We start from the raw sequence: 19,345 nt of genomic DNA on the forward strand, positions 1-19,345 counted from the left end.
GTCTGTGTATGTGTACATTGCAGGTGTGTGTGTACACACCTGTGCCGGCAGACGTCCGTGTGCTGGAGTGTATGCGTGTGCCCGTGTGACTGTGTGTCTGCACGTGTTCACGGTGTCTGCATATGTGTATGTCTAGGTGGTTGTGTATGTGTCTGCGTTTACATTCACGGTGTGTGTGTGCGTCTGTGTGTGCATATGTCTGAGTGTGTCCTCCCTGAGTGTGCGCATGTGTGTTGTGCCTGAGTGTGTGTGCGCATATGTGTGTGCCTGTGTGCTTGACTATGTGTCTATCTATATATATGTGCATGGTGTTGTGTGTGTGTACAGATCTGTGCATGTGTAAGAGAGACAGAGAGACAGGGAGAGACAGAGAGAGAGAGACAGAGAGAAACAGAGACAGAGAGACAGAGACAGACAAGGAGAGACAGAGAGATAAAGACAGGGAGACAGAGACAGAGAGACACAGAGAGACACAGAGACACTGAGAGGCAAGAGAAAGACAGAGAAAGACAGAGAGACAGAGACAGACAGAGATAGGGACAAGGAGAGACAGAGAGACACAGAGGGAGACAGAGACAGAGAGAGACACAGAGAGAGTCAGAGAGGCACAGGGAGAGACAGAGAGACAGAGACAGAGAGACAAGGAGAGACAAAGAGAGATAGAGACAGAGAGACACAGAGAGAGACACAGAGACACTGAGAGGCAAGAGACAGAGAAAGACAGAAACAGAGAGACAGAGACAGAGAGAGATAGGGACAAGGAGAGACAGAGAAACACAGAGGGAGACAGAGACAGAGAGACAGAGAGAGACAGAGACACAGAGACACTGAGAAGCAAGGAGAGACAGAGAAAGACAGAGAGACAGAGAGAGATAGAGACAGAAGAGACAGAGAGACACAGAGGGAGACAGAGACAGAGAGTCAGAGAGACAGAGAGAGACACAGACACAGAGACACAGAGAGAGGCAGAGACAAGGAGAGAGAGTCAGAGAGACACAGAGACACAGGGAGAGACAGAAACACTGAGAGACAAGGAGAGACGGAGAGTCACAGAGGGAGACAGAAACAAAGAGATAGAGAGACACAGAGAGAGATAGAGAGACAGAGAGACAAAGAGAGACAGGGAGACAGAGAGAGACAGAATCAGAGAGACAGAGAGACACAGGGAGAGATAGAGAGACAGAGAGACAAAGAGAGACAGGGAGACAGAGAGAGACAGAGAGACAAGGAGATATACAGACGGACATGGAGAGACAAAGACAGAGAGAGACAGAGAGAGGGAGAGACTGACAGAGAGAGACAGAGAGACAGAGAGACAGAGACAGAGACAGAGAGACAGAGGAATTCACTCTTGAGTCAACAGCCCCGAACCCCGAACACGCCTGAACGAACCCGCCCGCCCGTTTAATTGTGCTCCAGTGCCAAGAAAACTTACCCGGGGAGGAAAACGGGCACCAGGGCATGTCTTGGGAAGTGTCGCAACGCAGACTCCAAACCTTTCACAACCAAGACCTCCCAAGACAACGTGTGTGTGTGTGTGTGTGTGTTGTGTGTACACACCAAGAAAACCCCTGTGACTTTGCATGTCTTTTTAGGCTCAGCGAGTTACCGGAGGGGGGCGGCGTCCCACATCCCCCTGGAGAACTGAGAAAAACGCCGAGAAATTTAGGGGCGGGATTTTCCCTTTGCGGGCGGGGCGTGTGAGTCGGGGCGGGTGTGTGCAACTCAGGCCCTGTGTGAAATGTTTCGGCAATCACCGCAACCACACAAGTTGTTGCCCTGAGCAAGAAGAACACCCGTCGACCGGGGGAAGTCGTTTTTCTCCGCCTCCAAAGAAAACAGATCGGAAAATATGAGTATGAAATTTATAGTTAAAAAAATAATAATAATAAAATTTATAGTTAAAAAAAAAGAAAACAGATTGGGGCTGGAGCGATAGCCCAGCGGGGAGGGCGTTGGCCTTGCACATGGCCGACCCGGGTTCGATTCCCAGCATCCCACAGGGTCCCCCGAGCACCGCCAGGAGTCATTCCTGAGTGCATGAGTCAGGAGGGACCCCTGAGCATCACCGGGTGGGACCCCAAAAAGAAAGAAAAGAGAGAAAGAAGGAAAGAAAGAAAGAAAGAAAGAAAGAGGGAGGGAGGGAAGAAAGGAAGGAAAGAAGGAAGGAAGGAAGGAAGGAAGGAAGGGAGGGAGGGAAGAAGAGATGGATGATGGAAAGGAAGAAAGGAAAGAAGGGAAGGAAGGAAGGAAGGAAGGAAGGAAGAGAGAGGGGCTGGAGTGATAGCCCAGAGGGGAGGGCGTTTGCCTGGCATGTGGCCGACCAGGGTTCGATTCCCAGCATGCCCTAGGGTCCCCTGAGCACCGCCAGAGCTAATTCCTGAGTGCAGAGCCAGGAGGAAGCTCTGTGCATCGCCAGATGTGACCCAAAAAGCAAAAAAAAAAAAAAAAAGAAAGAAAGAAAGAAAGAAAACAGATGGTCCTGGAGAAATCAAATCGCTCGCTGACAGCTAAAAAAAAAAAAAAAGACAATGACTCAATCATTATATAACTGAAACCCAAGCACAAAAATCTATAAGTCTACAACTGTACCTTGTGGTGTTTCACTAATAAAAATTAAAAATAATGATAATAAAAAAATTTAAAAATTAAAATAAAAAAAACAATGACTCGATCATTGTATAACTGAAACCCAAGCACAAAAATCTGTAAGTCTACAACTGTACCTTGTGGTGTTTCACTAATAAAAATTAAAAATAATAATAAAAAATTTAAAAAATAAAATAAAAAACAATAAAAAAACGAATGACTCGATCATTGTGTAACTGACACCCAAGCACAAAAATCTGTGAGTCTACAACTGTACCTCCCGGTGTTTCACTAATAAAAATTAAAAATAATAATAAAAAAATTTAAAAATAAATTTAAAAACAATAAAAAAACCTTTACCTTTACCTTGCCTTAAAAAAACCAATGACTCGATTATTGTGTAACTGACACCCAAGCACAAAAATTTGTAAATCTACAAACTGTACCTCACGGTGTTTCACTAATTAAAAAAAAAATAAAAATAAAAAACCAGGAAATGCCACGATGCTGAATTGAGACTCTGTGGCAGACCGGGATATTCTCTTTTTTGTTGTTGTTGTTGTTTTCTTTTTGGGGTCCCACCCAGCGATGCTCAGGGCTTCCTCCTGGCTCTTCACTCAGGAATCTCTCCCGGCAGTGCTCGGGGGGACCCTAGGGGATGCTGGGACTCGAACCCGCGTCGGCCGTATGCCAGGCAAATGCCCTCCCCGCTGGGTTATCACTCTGGCCTCTAAATTTTTATCATCACTTTTTAAATTTTTATTTATTTATTTTTTGCTTTTTGGGTCCCACCCGGGGATGCTCAGGGCTGACTCCTGGCTCTGCACTCAGGAATCCTTCCTGGCGGTGCTCAGGGGGACCCTATGGGATGCTGGGACTCGAACCCGGGTCGGCCGCGTGCCAGGCCAATGTCCTCCCTGCTGTGGTATGGCTTCAGCCCCTGATAGTATATCTAAACCCAAAACACGGGAAAAAAAAAGTATTTCTCTTCAAATGAACGTATAATAGAGAAATCAGGGGCTGTTGAAGCCTTCTGGGGGGGAGGTAACGGCTGGATTCTTGAAGAGAAATTGAGCGCTTGAGAAGTCCCACCACTTTCCGGAAGAGCTGTGGGAATAATCCGTAACACTTGTATGGGAAAAAAAAACCATAATCTTATAATAACTGATTAATATCACAATTACAGCGTTACAATTAATCACACGATGCCTCTTATTCGTCTGCGTTTATGAATATACAGTTCTCGTTTGGGAATAAGGAGATGCTTCCCACGGGGGCCAGAATATGCATTTTATAATAACTATTATTATGCTAATAATATCATACTAATTACAATGCTCGTCCACATAATAAGTCCATGTGAATAAAACTAGTATGGGAATGACACCCACGCACCACTTTCTTAGTGAAGAGGACCAGGACTTCCTTTGTCTCTTTGAATTTAGGTTTCCAATAGAATCCCTGGGAGATACACAGTTACAAAGTTGTCCAGGATGGGGTTTCAGTGATACAATGTTGCAACACTCAAGCCAGCTTCCTAACCAGCGATACAAAGTAAATGGTTTAGCATCTGCCTTGGGGGCACACTGGGGTGCTGGGAAGATTTTGTGAGGGTGGGTGGGATTTGGTGTTTCCTGTGGTACCGTTCACCATCATGAGAACAAAGTCCATGAAAATAAAATGGAAAAATTTAAAAAGCGACCTCCAGGGCTGGAGCGATAGCCCAGCGGGGAGGGCGTTGGCCTTGCACGAGGCCGACCTGGGTTCAATTCCCGGCATCCCATAGGGTCCCCCGAGCACCGCCAGGAGGGATTCCTGAGTGCAGAGCCAGGAGGGACCCCTGCGCATCACCGGATGGAACCCAAAAAGCAAAAAAAAAAATTTGGCGGTTTAAAAATAAATAATTTGGGGGCTGGAACGATAGCCCAGCGGGGAGGGTGTTGGCCTTGCACAAGGCCGACCTGGGTTCGATTCCCGGCATCCCCTAGGGTCCCCCGAGCACCGCCAGGAGCGATTCCTGAGTGCACAGCCAGGAGGGACCCCTGAGCATTGCCGGGTGGGACCCAAAAAAAGCAAAAAAGTAAAAAAAACCCAACAATATTTTATTTATAAATATAGTTTTGCTAAGAAATAAACTATGACCATATGATAACCACCAGGAGATTCCAGTATAAAAGAGAATTTAATGTAATGATTTAATGTAATATGCTTTGGATTCCAGAGTTGAGAATCCATATATGTACATGAGAATTGGAAAATTTTTATGCTGTATTAAATGGGCTTTCCTTTCTTTCTTTCTTTCTTTCTTTCTTTCTTTTTTCTTTCTTTCTCCTTTCTTTCTTTCTCTTTCTTCTTTCTTTCTTTCTTTCTTTCTTTTTCTTTCTTTCTTTCTTTCTTTCTTTCTTTCTCTCTCTGTCTCCTTTCTTTCTTTCTTTCTTTCTTTCTTTCTTTCTTTCTTCTTCTTTCTTTCTTTCTTTCTTTCTCTCTCTGTCTTCTTTCTTTCTTTCTTTCTTTCTTTCTTTCTTTCTTTCTTTCTTTCTGTCACACTCAGCGATGCTCAGGGGTTCCTCTTGGCTTTGTACTCAGAAATTCAGAAATTACTCCTGGTGGTGCTTGGGGGACCCTATGGGATGCTGGGAATCGAACCCTATTTTCTTCTTCTTCTTTTAAAAAAAACACTGATAGGGGCTTGAGTGCTAGCACAGTGGGGAGGGCATTTGCCTGGCACATGGCTGACTAGGGTTCGATTCCCAGCATCCCCTAGGGTCCCCCAAGCACCGCCAGGAGGGATTCCTGAGTGCAGAGCTGGGAGGGACCCCTGAGCATCGCCGGGTGGGACCCAAAATGAAAGAAAAGAAAGAGAGAAAGAGAGAGAGAAAAGAAAGAGGAAGGAAGGAAGGAAGGAAGGAAGGAAGGAAGAGAGAGGGGCTGGAGCGATAGCACAGTGAGGAGGGCATTGGCCTGGCACGTGGCCGACCCGGGTTCAATTCCCAGCATCCCCTAGGGTCCCCCGAGCACCGCCAGGAGTGATTCCTGAGCGCAGAGCCAGGAGTCACCCCTGTGCATCGCCGGGTGGGACCCCAAAAAGCAAAAAAAAAAAAAAAGAGCGACACCCTGGAGACTCTTTGGTCTAAAAATCACAACAAAATAGACAACGCACTCAGTTTCTTGTTTCTTTTTATTTGTCTGGTGTTGGGGTAGTGATTCCCCCAACAGTGTTAAGAAATGGCCAGTGGGCACTTAGGGATGGTCAAGGGCCTCCCTCCCTCCCTCCTTCTCTCCCTCCCTCCCTGGGCAGGTCTGCGGGGGCGGGGGGGGGGGCGGCTTCCCTGCTGCGGGGGGCCATAGGTGAGGGTCAGTCGGCCCCCGGGATTCCGAGGAAGGCTTCTGTGGGGAGGGTCTGTTGGCATTACGTGGGCATCACTGTGCCCGGAATATCGCACTCGGGAACCCCCAAAGGCTCCCAAAGAAGCTGAAGGCGTGGACGCAACGCTCGTCCTGGGTAAGGGCCGGGCTCGCAGGTTCCGAGGGTCCGGATGATGTCATGGAGACCCCCAGCTGTAGCCGGCCGGGTGCCAGGGCCCAAGGAGGGGGTCTGGCGGGCACTGGCCCTCCGCGGGGAACAGGCACGGGGGTGATTGTCTGCCAACGCCCGGCGCAGCGGTGGTTCAGAACTCCGGCGTCTGGGTTCAGGGCGGTGATTCTTATCTTTTCAGGAGGGTTTGCTGGACTGTGAGGGGCACAGAGACATGGTTGGACAAAGGCACAACACACACACACACACACACACACACACACACACACACACACACTCCGGGGGTCTGCGGGAGGCAGCCCAGGGCCCCCTGAGGGTGATTTGGGAATCGGTGATCTTCGGGGGTCAATGGCCTGGAGAAGGGGAGTGGACGGAGATGCTCACGCCAGCCCGGACCCCCGACCCTTCCTTCAGGGACCCCAGCAGGGGCTGTCTTTGTTTTTTTCTCTGTGGGAAAGGATTCCGCGAGAATTTGGGTGAGGAGGGAAGGAAGGAAGGAAGGAAGGAAGGAAGGAAGGAAGGAAGGAAGGAAAGGAGGGAGGGAGGGAGGGAAGGAAGGAAGGGAAGGAGGGAGGGAGGGAAGGAGGGAGGGAGGGAGAAAAGGAGAGAGGAAGGGAGGGAAGAAGGGAGGGAGGAAGGAGAGATGGAGGGTGGGAAGGAAGGATGGAAGGATGGAAGAAAAGAAGGAAGGGAGGGAGGAAGGGAGGGAGGGAGGGAAGGAAGGAATGATGGAACGATGGAAGGAAAGAAGGAAGGGAAGGAAGGAGGGAAGGAAGGAAGAAGGAAATAATGGAGGGAGGGAATGAAGAAAAGGAAGGAAGGAAGGAAGGAAGGAAGGAAGGAAAGGAAGATTGAAGGAAGGGAAGGAGGAAGAAAAGGGAGGGTGTGAGACAGGAAGAAAGGAACAAAGAGAGGAAGGAAGGAAAGAAAGAAGAAAGGGAGGGAGAAAGGAGGGAGAAAAGGAAGGAAGGAAAGAAGGAAGGAAGGAAAGGAAGGAAGAAAATAAGGAAGGAAGGAAGGAAGGAAGGAAGGAAGGAAAGGAAGATTGAAGGAAGGGAAGGAGGAAGAAAAGAAGGAAGGGTGTGAGACAGGAAGAAAGGAACGAAGAGAGGAAGGAAGGAAAGAAAGAAGGGAGGGAGAAAGGAGGGAGAGAAGGAAGGAAGGAAAAAAGAAAGGAAGGAAAGGAAGAAGGAAGAAAATAAGGAAGGAAGGAAGGGAGGAAGGAGAGAAGGAAGGGAGGAAAGGAGGAAGAAACAAAGGACAGCATGATGCAGGAAAAGAAGGGATGAAGGAGGAAGGGTGGGAGGAAGGAAGGAAGAAAGGAAGGAAGGAAGAAAGGAAGGAAAGGAAGATTGAAGGAAGGGAAGGAGGAAGAAAAGAAGGGAGGGTGAAAGACAGGAAGAAAGGAACGAGGAGAGGAAAGAAGAAAGAAGGGAGGGAGGAAAGAGGGAAGGAAGGAAAGAAGAAAGGAAGGAGAGAAGGAAGGAAGGGAGGAAAGGAGGAAGAAATGAAGGACAGCACAATGCAGGGAAGGAAGGGATGAAGGAGGGAGGGTGGAAGTAAGGAAGGAAGGAATGGAGGGAGGGAGTAAAGGAAGGAAAGAAAGAGGAAGGAAGAAAGGAAGAAAGAGAGAAAGAAAGAGAGATAGAGAAAGAAAGAAAGAAAAAAGAAAGAAAGAAAGAAAGAAAGGAAGGAAGGAAGGAAAGAGGGAGGGGAGAGGCGTGTGGTCAGCTGAGGGGTCAGTGTTGGGGGTGGCGGGCAGGTGAGGGGCAGCCCGGGGTCAGCTGAGGGGTCAGCTGAGGGGTCAGCTGAGGGTCAGGGGTCGGGGTCTCACCGGGCGGCTCTGCGTTGGTCCTGTGCTGGTTCTCCATGTTGACGACGTCCTGACCTGCTGTGGAGAAGCCCCGAGGGTGACCTGGGGACCCTCGCGCCCTCCCGGGACCCCCGGGACGCCCCCCCCCGGCCGGGAGCAGAGACCCCCCTAGCCCCTCGCCACCCTCAGCAGGAGACACCCGCCCTGCGGGGGAGACGCCACCAGGGGTCCCGGGCGGAGCCGCCCAATGGGGCTCTCAGGACGCCCACAGGACTCAGGACACCCGGGACTCCTGCCGGGGACATGGGGGGGGTTGTGAGGGTATGAGTGTCAGTGTGCGTGTGTGAGCATGTGTGTGTGTGTCACTGTCTGTGTGTGACTATGAGTATGTGCAAGTGTGTCTGTGAGTATGAGTGTCTGTGTGTGTGTCTGTGTGATGTGTGTATGTGTGAGTGCGTGTCTGGGAGTGTGTCTGGCAGTCTTTGTGTGAGTGTCGGTGTGACTGTGTGAGTATGTGTGTCAGTGTATGTATCGGCGTGTGTGAGTGTATATGTATCTGTGTGAGTGAGCGTATGAGTGTGTTTCATAGTGTTTGTGACTGCGTGTATATGTGAGTGTGTGAGTGTTTCACTGTGTGTGTGTGTGTCAGTGTGTGAGTGTGAGTCTATGAGTGTCTGTGCATCTGTGTCTATGCGTGTGTTAGTGTGTGTGACTAAGTGTGTGTGAGTGTATGTGAGTGTGTGTGTCTGTGTGTGTATGTGTGAGTGTGTATGGGAGTGTGTGTCGGTGTGACTGTGTGACTGTGTGTGTTTGTGTGAGTGTGTGACTGTGTGTTTATGTGAGTGTGTGTCCGTGGAGTGTGTGACAATGAGTGTGTGTGAGTGACTGTGTGTTTGTGTGACTATGTGTCAGTGTATGTATCAGTGTGTGTTCGTGTGTGTGTGAGAGTGTATATGTGTCTGTGTGAGTGAGCATGTGAGTGTGTTTGAGATGACTGTGTCTATATGCGAGTGTCTGTGTGAGTGTGTATGTGTGTCAGTGTGTTTCACTGTGTGTGAGTGTCTGTCACTGTGTGAGTCTGTGAGTGTCTGTGCATGTGCGTGTATGTGAGTGTGTCAGTGTAACTGAGTGTGTGTGTGTTTGAGCGTATGTGAGTATGTGAGTGTGTACGTGAGTGTGTGAGTGTGAGTGTGAGTGTGGCTGTCCCCCATGCCTCCTGGCCACAGCCGAGTCTCCCTCCAGGACCCCCAGGACGTTCTGGCAGCCCCAAACCCTGCTGGGACCAGCCCGCGGGTGTCAGACCCCGTGTCAGAACCATGCAACGCGCACACGTGTTTTTATGCTGCACACGTGTGTTTACGCTCCTGGGTGATCCCATGTCCCCATCGCTAGCTGCCCATCCTTGTCGAACCAGTTCCGTCTCCTCCCCGGGCCCCTGTCTGAAGCCAGATCTGGCCGTGGAGATAGTACTGGGGTGAGGCGTGGCCTTGCATGCAGTAGACACGGGACTGGACCTGACACCACAGATGGACCCTGAGCCCCGTCAGGAGTGAGCCCTGAGCACCGAGCCGGGAGTCATCCCTGAGCACCAAGCTAGGAGTCAGCCCTGAGCACTGAGCCAGGAGTCAGCCCTGAGCACCAAGCAGGGAGTCAGCCCTGTTTTAGATTTCCAACTGTCCACGCTCCCTTAGTCGCACACGTGGGCCAACAGCCTCACCCCCCCAGCCCCCGCTGTCCACCTCAAATGTCCACCCCTGGGTCTCCGACGAGACAATCCTACACGCCCGGGAGACTCGTGGCTAAGATACGTTTATTTCTTCGGCGCGATTTGAGTTGCACGATGGGCAGGGAGATGCGAGGTGAGGTACACAAGGGGCTGGTCCGGCCAGGAGCGTCTCTCACACACACACACACACACACACACACACACACACGCGCAGAGGGAACGGGTGTCTCTGGGGAACGTCCACCGGGTTCTACGTCCCCGTCCCCCCGCCCTCGGGAAATGCCAACACTTAGAAAGGACCAAAAAAAAAAGAGGCGAGACGGAGACAGGAAGCCCAAGGGCACCGTGCCCAGCACCCTGGAGCCGTCTCCTGGCGGGCGGAGGTCTCGGTGAACCGAGTGGACAGTGCTCCTTGTGGTGTAGGACCCGCGATACCTCCTTGTCCCCCACAGAAAGTCCTCTAGGCTGGGGGACGGGGTGGGGGAAGGACGGTCTTAGGTGGGGGAGTGCCCTTTGGAATGTGGGTCTCGTGATTTCAAGGAGGGTGCTGCAATGGTTAAAATGGGGGCGTTCCCAGAGTTAAAATATGGGAGTGACAATGGTTGAACTTGGGGTGTCCCAGTGGTTGAACTTGGGGTGTCCCAATGGTTAAGATTGGAGAGTCCCAATGGTTGAACTTGGGATGACCCAATGGTTGAACTGGGGTGTCCCAATGGTTAAGACTGGAGAGTCCCAATGGCTGAACTTGGGATGACCCAATGGGTGAACTAGGGTGTCCCAATGGTTCAGATTGGAGAGTCCCAATGGTTGAACTGGGGTGTCCCAATGGTTCAGATTGGAAAGTCCCAATGGTTGAACTGGGGTGTCCCAATGGTTGAACTGGGGTTTCCCAATGGATGAACTTGGGGTGTCCCAATGGTTAAGATTAAAAAGTCCCAATGGTTGAACTTGGGGTGTCCCAATGGTTCAGATTGGAAAGTCCCAATGGGTGAACTAGGGTGTCCCAATGGTTAAGATTGGAGAGTCCCAATGGTTGAACTGGGGTTTCCCAATGGATGAACTTGGGGTGTTCCAATGGTTGAACTTGGGATGTCCTAAAGGTTGAAATGTAGAGTGTTTCAACACTCAAAATGGCGGTGTTCCAATGGTTGAAATGTGGGTGTTCCAAGTTGGGGTGTTCCAGTGGTTGAAACGTGGGTGTTCCGATGGTTAAAATGTGGGTGTTCCAAACTGGGGTGTTCCAATGGTTGAAATGTGGGTGTTTCAATGGTTGAAATGTGGGTGTTTCGATGGTTAAAATGTGGGTGTTCCAATGGTTGAAATGTGGGTGTTCCAATGGTTGAAATGTGGGTGTTCCAATGGTTGAGATGTGGGTGATCCAAATTGGGGTGTTCCAATGGTTGAAACGTGGGTGTTTCAATGGTTAAAATGGGGGTATTCCAAATTGGGCTGTTCTAATGGTTGAAACATGGGTGTTCCAAATGGGGGGTGTTTCGATGGTTGAAATGTGGGTGTTTCGATGGTTGAAACGTGGGTGTTTCGAGGTTGAAACGTGGGTGTTTTGATGGTTAAAATGTGGGTGTTCCAATAGTTGAAATGTGGGTGTTTTGATGGTTGAAATGTGGGTGTTCCAATAGTTGAAATGTGGGTGTTTCGATGGTTGAAATGTGGGTGTTCCGATGGTTAAAATGTGGGTGTTCCAATGGTTAAAATATGGGTGTTCCAAATTGCGGTGCCCAATGGTTGAAATGTGGGTGTTCCAATGGTTAAAATGTGGGTGTTCCAATGGTTAAAATATGGGTGTTCCAAATTGCGGTGCCCAATGGTTGAAATGTGGGTGTTCCAATGGTTGAAATGTGGGTGTCCAATGGTTAAAATGTGGGTGTTCCAAATTGGGGTGTTCCAATGGTTGAAATGTGGGTGTTTCAATGGTTGAAATGTGGGTGTTTCGATGGTTGAAATGTGGGTGTTCCAAATTGGGGTGTTCCAATGGTAGAAATGTGGGTGTTCCGATGGTTGAAATGTGGGTGTTCCAAATTGGGGTGTTCCGATGGTTGAAATGTGGGTGTTCCAAATTGGGGTGTTCCAATAGTTTAAATGTGGGTGTTTCGATGGTTGAAATGTGGGTGTTCCGATGGTTGAAATGTGGGTGTTCTGATGGTTGATATGTGGGTGTTTTGATGGTTGAAATGTGGGTGTTTCGATGGTTGAAATGTGGGTGTTCCGATGGTTGAAATGTGGGTGTTCCAAATTGGGGTGTTCCAATGGTTGAAATGTGGGTGTTTGGATGGTTGAAATGTGGGTGTTCCGATGGTTGAAATGTGGGTGTTCCAATTTGAGGTGTTCCAATGGTTTAAATGTGGGTGTTCCAAATTGGGGTGCTCCAATGGTTGAAATGTGGGTGTTCCAATGGTTGAAATGTGGGTGTTCCGATGGTTGAAATGTGGGTGTTCCAAATTGGGGTGTTCCAATGGTTGAAATGTGGGTGTTTCAATGGTTGAAATGTGGGTGTTCTGATGGTTGAAATGTGGGTGCTTGGATGGTTAAAATGTGGGTGTTCCAAATTGGGGTGTTCCAATGGTTGAAATGTGGGTGTTTCAATGGTTGAAATGTGGGTGTTACGATGGTTGAAATGTGGGTGTTTGGATGGTTGAAATGTGGGTGTTCTGATGGTTGAAATGTGGGTGTTTGGATGGTTGAAATGTGGGTGTTCCAAATTGGGGTGTTCCAATGGTTTAAATGTGGGTGTTTCAATGGTTGAAATGTGGGTGTTCCGATGGTTGAAATGTGGGTGTTCCGATGGTTGAAATGTGGCTGTTTCGATGGTTGAAATGTGGGTGTTTCAATGGTTGAAATGTGGGTGTTCTGATGGTTGAAATGTGGGTGCTTGGATGGTTAAAATGTGGGTGTTCCAAATTGGGGTGTTCCAATGGTTGAAATGTGGGTGTTCCGATGGTTGAAATGTGGCTGTTTCGATGGTTGAAATGTGGGTGTTCCATTGATTACAACGGGGGTTTTCCAATGATCGAAACAGGCCTTCTCCAAATGGTTTGGAATGAGGGTGTCCCAATGTCTAAAATGTGGGTGTCCCGATGGCGGCCATGGCGGTGTCCCAACGGTCGTCCTAGTGGGCGTAACCAGCGGTCCTCCTCCTCCTCCTGGTCACCACGAGACCCTGGAATCGGCAATCACAGATATCATTGGGGCTTTCAACAAACATCGGCGACGGGTTCTTCCAAGGCTCCCAAGACGGTCTTGAAACTCTGCATGTCCCCTGTGGCGTGGGCCTCCGCAGTGACCACGGGCACCTTGAGTTTCCCCAAAGCACAGACACACTCGGGCTGAGCGTGGCCCCCAACAGTGGCCCCTCAGAATGACAATGTCCACCCCCGTGGCTGGGCTGGAGACTGTGTCCCGGTGGCAGAAACTTGGAGGTGTCCACTGGCTGGTTTGTAGGTTTCCGGCACTCAGAGACCAGGTTGCTGACGGAAGAGGGACAGGCGAGTGTCCAGTTGGGGTCTGTGGGGGTCCACCCGTCCTGCACGCTCTCGAGGACGATGGTTGGCATTTTTTTTGGGGTGGGGTGGGGGTGTAAAAATCGGTGGACGCAAAGGCAGAGCGTTAGATGGGTCTCCTGCGGAAGGGATGGAGCCCACCAGGAAGCGGGTGAGACCTTCGCCACGCCATCGTCTCGGCTTCAAGGCAGCGGCTAGCCGGTCCAGCCTGACCCACGGGCAAGCAGTGGACGACGGCAGGCCAACGGGACAGCCGCCCCGGGCCCCCCTCTCTCCGCGTTCTCCGGAGCTCACGCAGCAAGAGGAAGCATCGGACGACCGGACGCTCGGCACGGAACAGCAGGACGGGGCGTCTCGCGCTCGGACAGACTCGAGGAGGCGCGGAAATTAATGGGCTTCCCAGAACATTCCCCTCCCCCTCCCCCGCCCCGTCCCGCCTGCCCGTCCTCTCAGACCCTGGCCGAGTCCACGATTTTATTTTGGCTTGAAGACTCAGCGGCCCCAACGGAGAAGCAGACACGGACATCCGACGGGACCCCCTGGTGGAGACGCAATCGCTCTCCTGCCTACGCCTTGGCCCCATCTGCGAAGGAAAACGGGGTGGGGAGAAAAGAAATAACACACGTCGGCGTTGCATGTGCTCCTGGTACCACTGGATGGGTTAGAAAGATGCTGTGTGGGCTGGTGAGGCAAGCGTGGGCAGGTGAGTCCCAGGAGACGGCCAGCATCAGCGGTGGATGCAGTGAGCAGCATCATACAGAACACAGTTGCCGAGCGCATCGCTGGATGGTGCCTAAGAGCTGGCAGGGCGTGGCCATGGGCACACACGCAGGACACGGGCGGGTTAGAAAGATGCTGTGTGGGCTGGTGAGGCAAGCGTGGGCAGGTGAGTCCCAGGGGACGGCCAGCATCAGCGGTGGACGCAGTGAGCAGCATCATACAGACACAGTTGCCGTGCGCATCGCCGGATGGTGCCTAAGAGCTGGCAGGGCGTGGCCATGGGCACACATGGAGGACACGGCAGTTACGGGCGTTCATGGCTAACAGCCGCAGGTGCGTGGAAAGCAGGCGGTAGCTGTTACGGGCGGAGGCCGGGTGACATGCAGTGCTCGGACGTCTGCGGCCCCTGACACACACTCCTGCCTCCCTCCCCCCCGAGGCGGAGCCTGGCCTCCTCAGACGCCAGGGGACACAGGCCAGAGTGACCCCCGTCCACTTCCCTGCCAGAAACAGACGCCCAAAGTGCAGGCAGAAACCCGCTGGCAATTTTTTGCTTTTCCTTTGCATGACGGTTCTTTTGTCTCGGGGACACACGCCCAGCGAGCTCAGGGCTGACTCCTGGCTCTGTGCTCAGGGCTGACTCGCGGTTCTGTGCTCAGGGTTGACTCCTGGCTCTGGGCTCAGGACTGACTCCTGGCTCTGTGCTCAGGGCTGACTCGTGGTTCTGTGCTTAGGGTTGACTCCTGGCTCTGGGCTCAGGACTGATTCCTGGGTCTGTGCTCAGGGGTGACTCCCAGCTCTGTGCTCAGGCTCACTCCTGGCTCTGTGCTCAGATGAGTCTTGGTTCTGTGCTCAGGGGCTGACTGCTGGGTTGTATGCTCAGGGCTGACTCCCGGTTCTGTGCTCAGGGTTGACTCCTGGCTCTGTGCTCCGGGCTGATTCCCGGGTCTGTACTTAGGGCTGACCCCTGACTCTGTGCTTGGGGCTGACTCCGGGCTCTGTGCTTAGGGCTGACTCCCCGGTTCTGGGCTCAGGGTTGACTCCTGGCTCTGGGCTCAAGGTTGACTCCTGGCTCTGTGCTCAGGGCTAACTCGCGGTTCTGTGCTCAGGGTTGACTCCTGGCTCTGTGCTCAGAGATGAGTCTTGGTTCTGTGCTCAGGGCTGACTCCTGGTTCTGTGCTCAGGGTTGACTCCTGGCTCTGGGCTCAAGGTTGACTCCTGGCTCTGTGCTCCGGGCTGACTCCGGCTCTGAGCTCAGGACTGACTCCTGGCTCTGTGCTCAGGGCTGACTCCTGGGTTTGTGCTCAAGGCTGATTCCAGGCTCTGTGCTCAGAGATGACTCTTGGTTCTGTGCTCGGGGCTGAGTCTCGGCTAACTCCTGGCTCTGTGCTCAGGATAGACTCTCGGCTCTGTGCTCAGGGCTGACCCCTGACTCTGTGCTCAGGGCTGGACTCCCGGCTCTGTGCTAAGGGCTGACTCCCGGCTCTGTGCTCAAGGATCACTCCCGGCTCTGTGCTCAGGGCTGACTCCCGGCTCTGTGCTCGTGGCTGACTCCCGGCTCTGTGCTCAGGGCTCAAACCCCATGCAAACACAGTGCCCTGCCCCACTGCAATAATCTCTCTGCCCTGGATGTAGCTTTCAGGCTTGAGGTTGCAAACCAAGTTGCCACGGCGGAAACTCCAGAACAGAAGGCGACAAGACGTGGACCTTCCCGCGGGCAGCCTGACCTCGACCCCTCCCAGGCCTTCTTGCCCCTTTGGTGGGAGCGACCTGCGTCATGAGTGAAGACTCCGAAGGAACAAAAACTCGAGATGACGCAGGTCACCCGGGCTCAGGAGCACCCCAGGACACGCTGAGGCGGGTGACCTGTGACTGCCACACACCAGCTCACCTGGCCACGGTTTGCTGCCCACCCAGCGCTCACCCGGACCAACCAGCGATTCACCAACATTCACAGAGACTAAGAAGAATAATTACAGGAGACTCAGAGAGACCGTGTTCTCTCCTGCTGTCATCCTTGTCCCTTCTCTGCCCCAGCCCTGCCCCTTTCTAAATGATTTTTTTTTGCTTTTTGGGCCCCACCCGGCGATGCTCAGGGGTCCCTCCTGGCTCTGCGCTCAGGAATTCCTCCTGGCGGTGCTCGGGGGACCCTAGGGGATGCTGGGGATCGAACCCGGGTCGGCTGCGTGCCAGGCAGACGCCCTCCCCCGCTGGGCTATCACTCCAGCCTCTCTCTCTCCTTCCTTCCTTCCTTCCTTCCTTCCTTCCTTCTTCTCTCTTTCTCTGTTTCTTTTCTTTCTTTTTGGGGTTCCCACCTGGCGATGCTCAGGGGTCCCTCCCGGCTCTGCACTCAGGAATCCCTCCTGGCGGTGCTCGGGGGAGACCCTAGGGGATGCCGGGAATCGAACCCGGGTCGGCCGTGTGCCAGGCCAACGCCCTCCCTGCTGGGCTATCGCTCCAGCCTCTCTTCCTTCCTTCCCTCCCTCCCTCCCTCCTTCCTTCCTTCCCTCCCTCCCTGCTTCCTTCCTCCTTCCTTCCTTCCTTCCTTCCTTCCTTCCTTCCTTCCTTCCCTTCCTTCCCTCCTTCTCTCCCTCCCCTTTTCCCTCTCTCCCTCTCTCCCTCTCTCCCTCCCTCCCTCCCTCCCTCCCTCCCTCCCTTCCTTCCATTCCTTCCTTCCTTCCTTCCTTCCTTCCTTCCTTCCTCTTTCTCTCTTCCTTTCTTTTCTTTCTTTTTGGGTCCCACCCAGCGATGCTCAGGGGTTCCTCCTGGCTCTGCACTCAGGAATTACTCCTGGCGGTGCTCGGGGGACCCTAGGGGATGCTGGGAATTGAACCCGGGTCGGCTGCGTGCAAGAAAAACGCCCTCCCCACGGGGCTATCACTCCAGCCCCTCTCTCTTCCTTCCTTCCTTCCTTCCTTCCTTCCTTCCTTCCTTCCTTCCTTCCTGCCTTCCTGCCTTCCTTCCTTCCTTAGTCCCTCCCACCCTTCGTTCCTTCCATCCTTCTTCTCTCTTTCTCTGTTTCTTTTCTTTCTTTTTGGGGTTCCTCCCGGCTCTGCACTCAGGAATCCCTCCTGGTGGTGCCTTGGGGACCCTAGAGGATGCCGGGAATCGAACCCGGGTCGGCCGCATGCCAGGCCAATGCTATAATATATATATAGTGGGAGGCCCACTATCATACCCCTCTGCCCCCTCTAAACGACTGTCAATAAAAGTGATCCTAGGGGCACTAGTAAGGAAACAAATTCGTCCTCTACATAAACTCTGGCACCCTCTTCCTGACAGTCATAAGTGCCAGGGTCTGACCCCAAAGTCGGGAGAGTTCCCTGGGCCAAACCAGCATGAAGGCTTAAAAATCGAGATAGGCGGGGCTGGACTGATGGCCCAGCAGGGAGGGCGTTGGCCCTGGCACGCGGCCGACCCGGGTTCGAGTCCCAGCATCCCCTAGGGTCCCCCGAGCACCGCCAGGAGGAGTCATTCCCGAGTGCAGAGCCAGGAGGGAGCCCTGAGCATCGCTGGGGTGTGATGAAAGAAAGAAAGAAAGAAAGAAAGAAAGAAAGAAAGAAAGAAAGAAAGAAAGAGAGAGAGAGAGAGAGGGAGGGGGGGAGGAAGGAAGGAAGGGAGGAAGGAAGAAAGAAAGAAAGAAAGAAAGAAAGAAAGAAAGAAGAAGGGAGGGAAAGAAGGGAAGGAAGGAAGGAAGGAAGGAAGGAAAGAAAGAAAGAAAGAAAGAAGAAAGAAAGAAGAAGGGAGGGAAAGAAGGGAAGGAAGGAAGGAAGGAAGGAAGGGAGGAAGGAAGGAAGGAAGGAAGGAAGGAAGGGAGGAAGGGAAGGAGGGAGGGAGGGAGGGAGGAAGGAAGGAAGGAAAGAAAGGAAGGAAGGGAAGGAAAGAAAGAAAGAAAGAAAGAAAGAAGGGAGGGAAGGAAGGAAGAAGGAAAGAAAGAAGAAAGAAAGAAAGAAGAAGGGAGGGAAAGAAGGGAAGGAAGGAAGGAAGGATGGAAGGAAGGAAGGAAGGAAGGAAGGAAGGGAGGAAGGAAGGAAGGAAGGGAGGAAGGGAAGGAGGGAGGGAGCGAGAGAGGAAGGAAGGGAGGAAGGAAAGAAAGAAAGAAAGAAAGAAAGAAAGAAGAAGGGAGGGAAAGAAGGAAGGAAGGAAGGAAGGAAGGAAGGGAGGAAGGAAGGAAGGAAGGAAGGAAGGGAGGAAGGGAAGGAGGGAGGGAGGGAGGGAGGAAGGAAGGAAGGAAAGAAAGGAAGGAAGGAAAGAAAGAAAGAAAGAAAGAAGGGAGGGAAGGAAGGAAGGAAGGAAAGAAAGAAAGAAAGAAAGAAAGAAAGAAAGAAAGAAGAAGGGAGGGAAAGAAGGGAAGGAAGGAAGGAAGGAAGGAAGGGAGGAAGGAAGGAAGGAAGGGAGGGAGGGAAGGAGGAGGGAGCGAGAGAGGAAGGAAGGGAGGAAGGAAAGAAAGAAAGAAAGAAAGAAGAAGGGAGGGAAAGAAGGAAAGGAAGGAAGGGAAAAAGGAAAGAAGGAAGGAAGGGAAGAGAGAGGGGCTGGAGTGATATCCCAGCATGGAGGGCATTTTCCTGGCACGCGGCCGACCTGGGTTCGATTCCCAGCATCCCCTAGGGTCCCCCCGAGCACCACCAGGGGTAATTCCTGAGTGCAGAGCCGGGAGTCACCCCTGGGCATCACCGGGTGCGATACCCCATAAAGCAAAAAAAACACAAACAACAAAACAACCACAACAACAAAAGGCCAAAGACCCTTTAGACAGTGTGATTAGTCGGCCAAGCAGCCCAGCCCCGGAGAAGCTGATCCCGCCGGTCCACTCAGTGAAGCCCGCCGAGCTCGGACGAATGCAGTGCTCAGACGTGCAGACCTGGGTCCTGGTTTAGTGGCCCGCCAGGGCTGGAGACACGGCCGCAGAGTGTTACGACGACACCGAAAGCCAGACATGCAGCCCCCGGCGGTGACGGTCCCCAGACCCCCACCCCAACGCTGCCTGCAGCGCGAGCCGAGCGCCTGGGAGCTTCTGTGTCCCGAGAAGCACGCGTGCGTGCATGCGTGCGTGCGTGAGCCTTACCGTTCTCCTTGAAACACCACTTCTTCTTCTGGTAGGCGATGAAGCTGGACACGGCGCCAGCCACGGCCACCACCACGGCCCCGACGATGCCCGAGATCACGCCGGGAGAGTCGGCTGTGGAGGAGAAACGGGAGGTCGTGAGAGTGGCGTGTCAGAGGGCCCGCCAAGCAGTGGCCACCCCGCAGGGCGGGGCATGGAGCGTGGACGTCTCTGCCCTGACAACCGAAAGGTGAGGGTGGACAGAACTCAGCTCAACAGACGGACACAAGGCACAGGCACGAAACTCCATCCCCGCCAAGGTTGGCTACTGACTCAAAGTGGTTGACCCGGGTTCGATTCCTCTGCCCCTCTCGGAGAGCCTCTTGGCAAGCTCCCGAGAGGA

At 52.5% G+C, this 19,345-nt stretch overlaps 1 long non-coding RNA gene across 1 annotated transcript; it reads right to left on the bottom strand.

Moving 5' to 3' along the window:
• Positions 1–6,188: 6,188 nt before the first annotated feature.
• LOC130019022 (uncharacterized) lies at positions 6,189–19,078 on the bottom strand. The gene is made up of 3 exons (XR_008791706.1): positions 18,964–19,078; positions 7,959–8,015; positions 6,189–6,319 (listed from the first exon to the last, which is right to left on the bottom strand). It is a non-coding gene; the product is annotated as an uncharacterized LOC130019022 (long non-coding RNA).
• Positions 19,079–19,345: the final 267 nt, after the last annotated feature.

This window comes from Sorex fumeus, unplaced genomic scaffold (genome assembly GCF_029834395.1).
Source record: "Sorex fumeus unplaced genomic scaffold, SorFum_2.1 ptg000379l, whole genome shotgun sequence".
NCBI lineage: Eukaryota > Metazoa > Chordata > Mammalia > Eulipotyphla > Soricidae > Sorex > Sorex fumeus.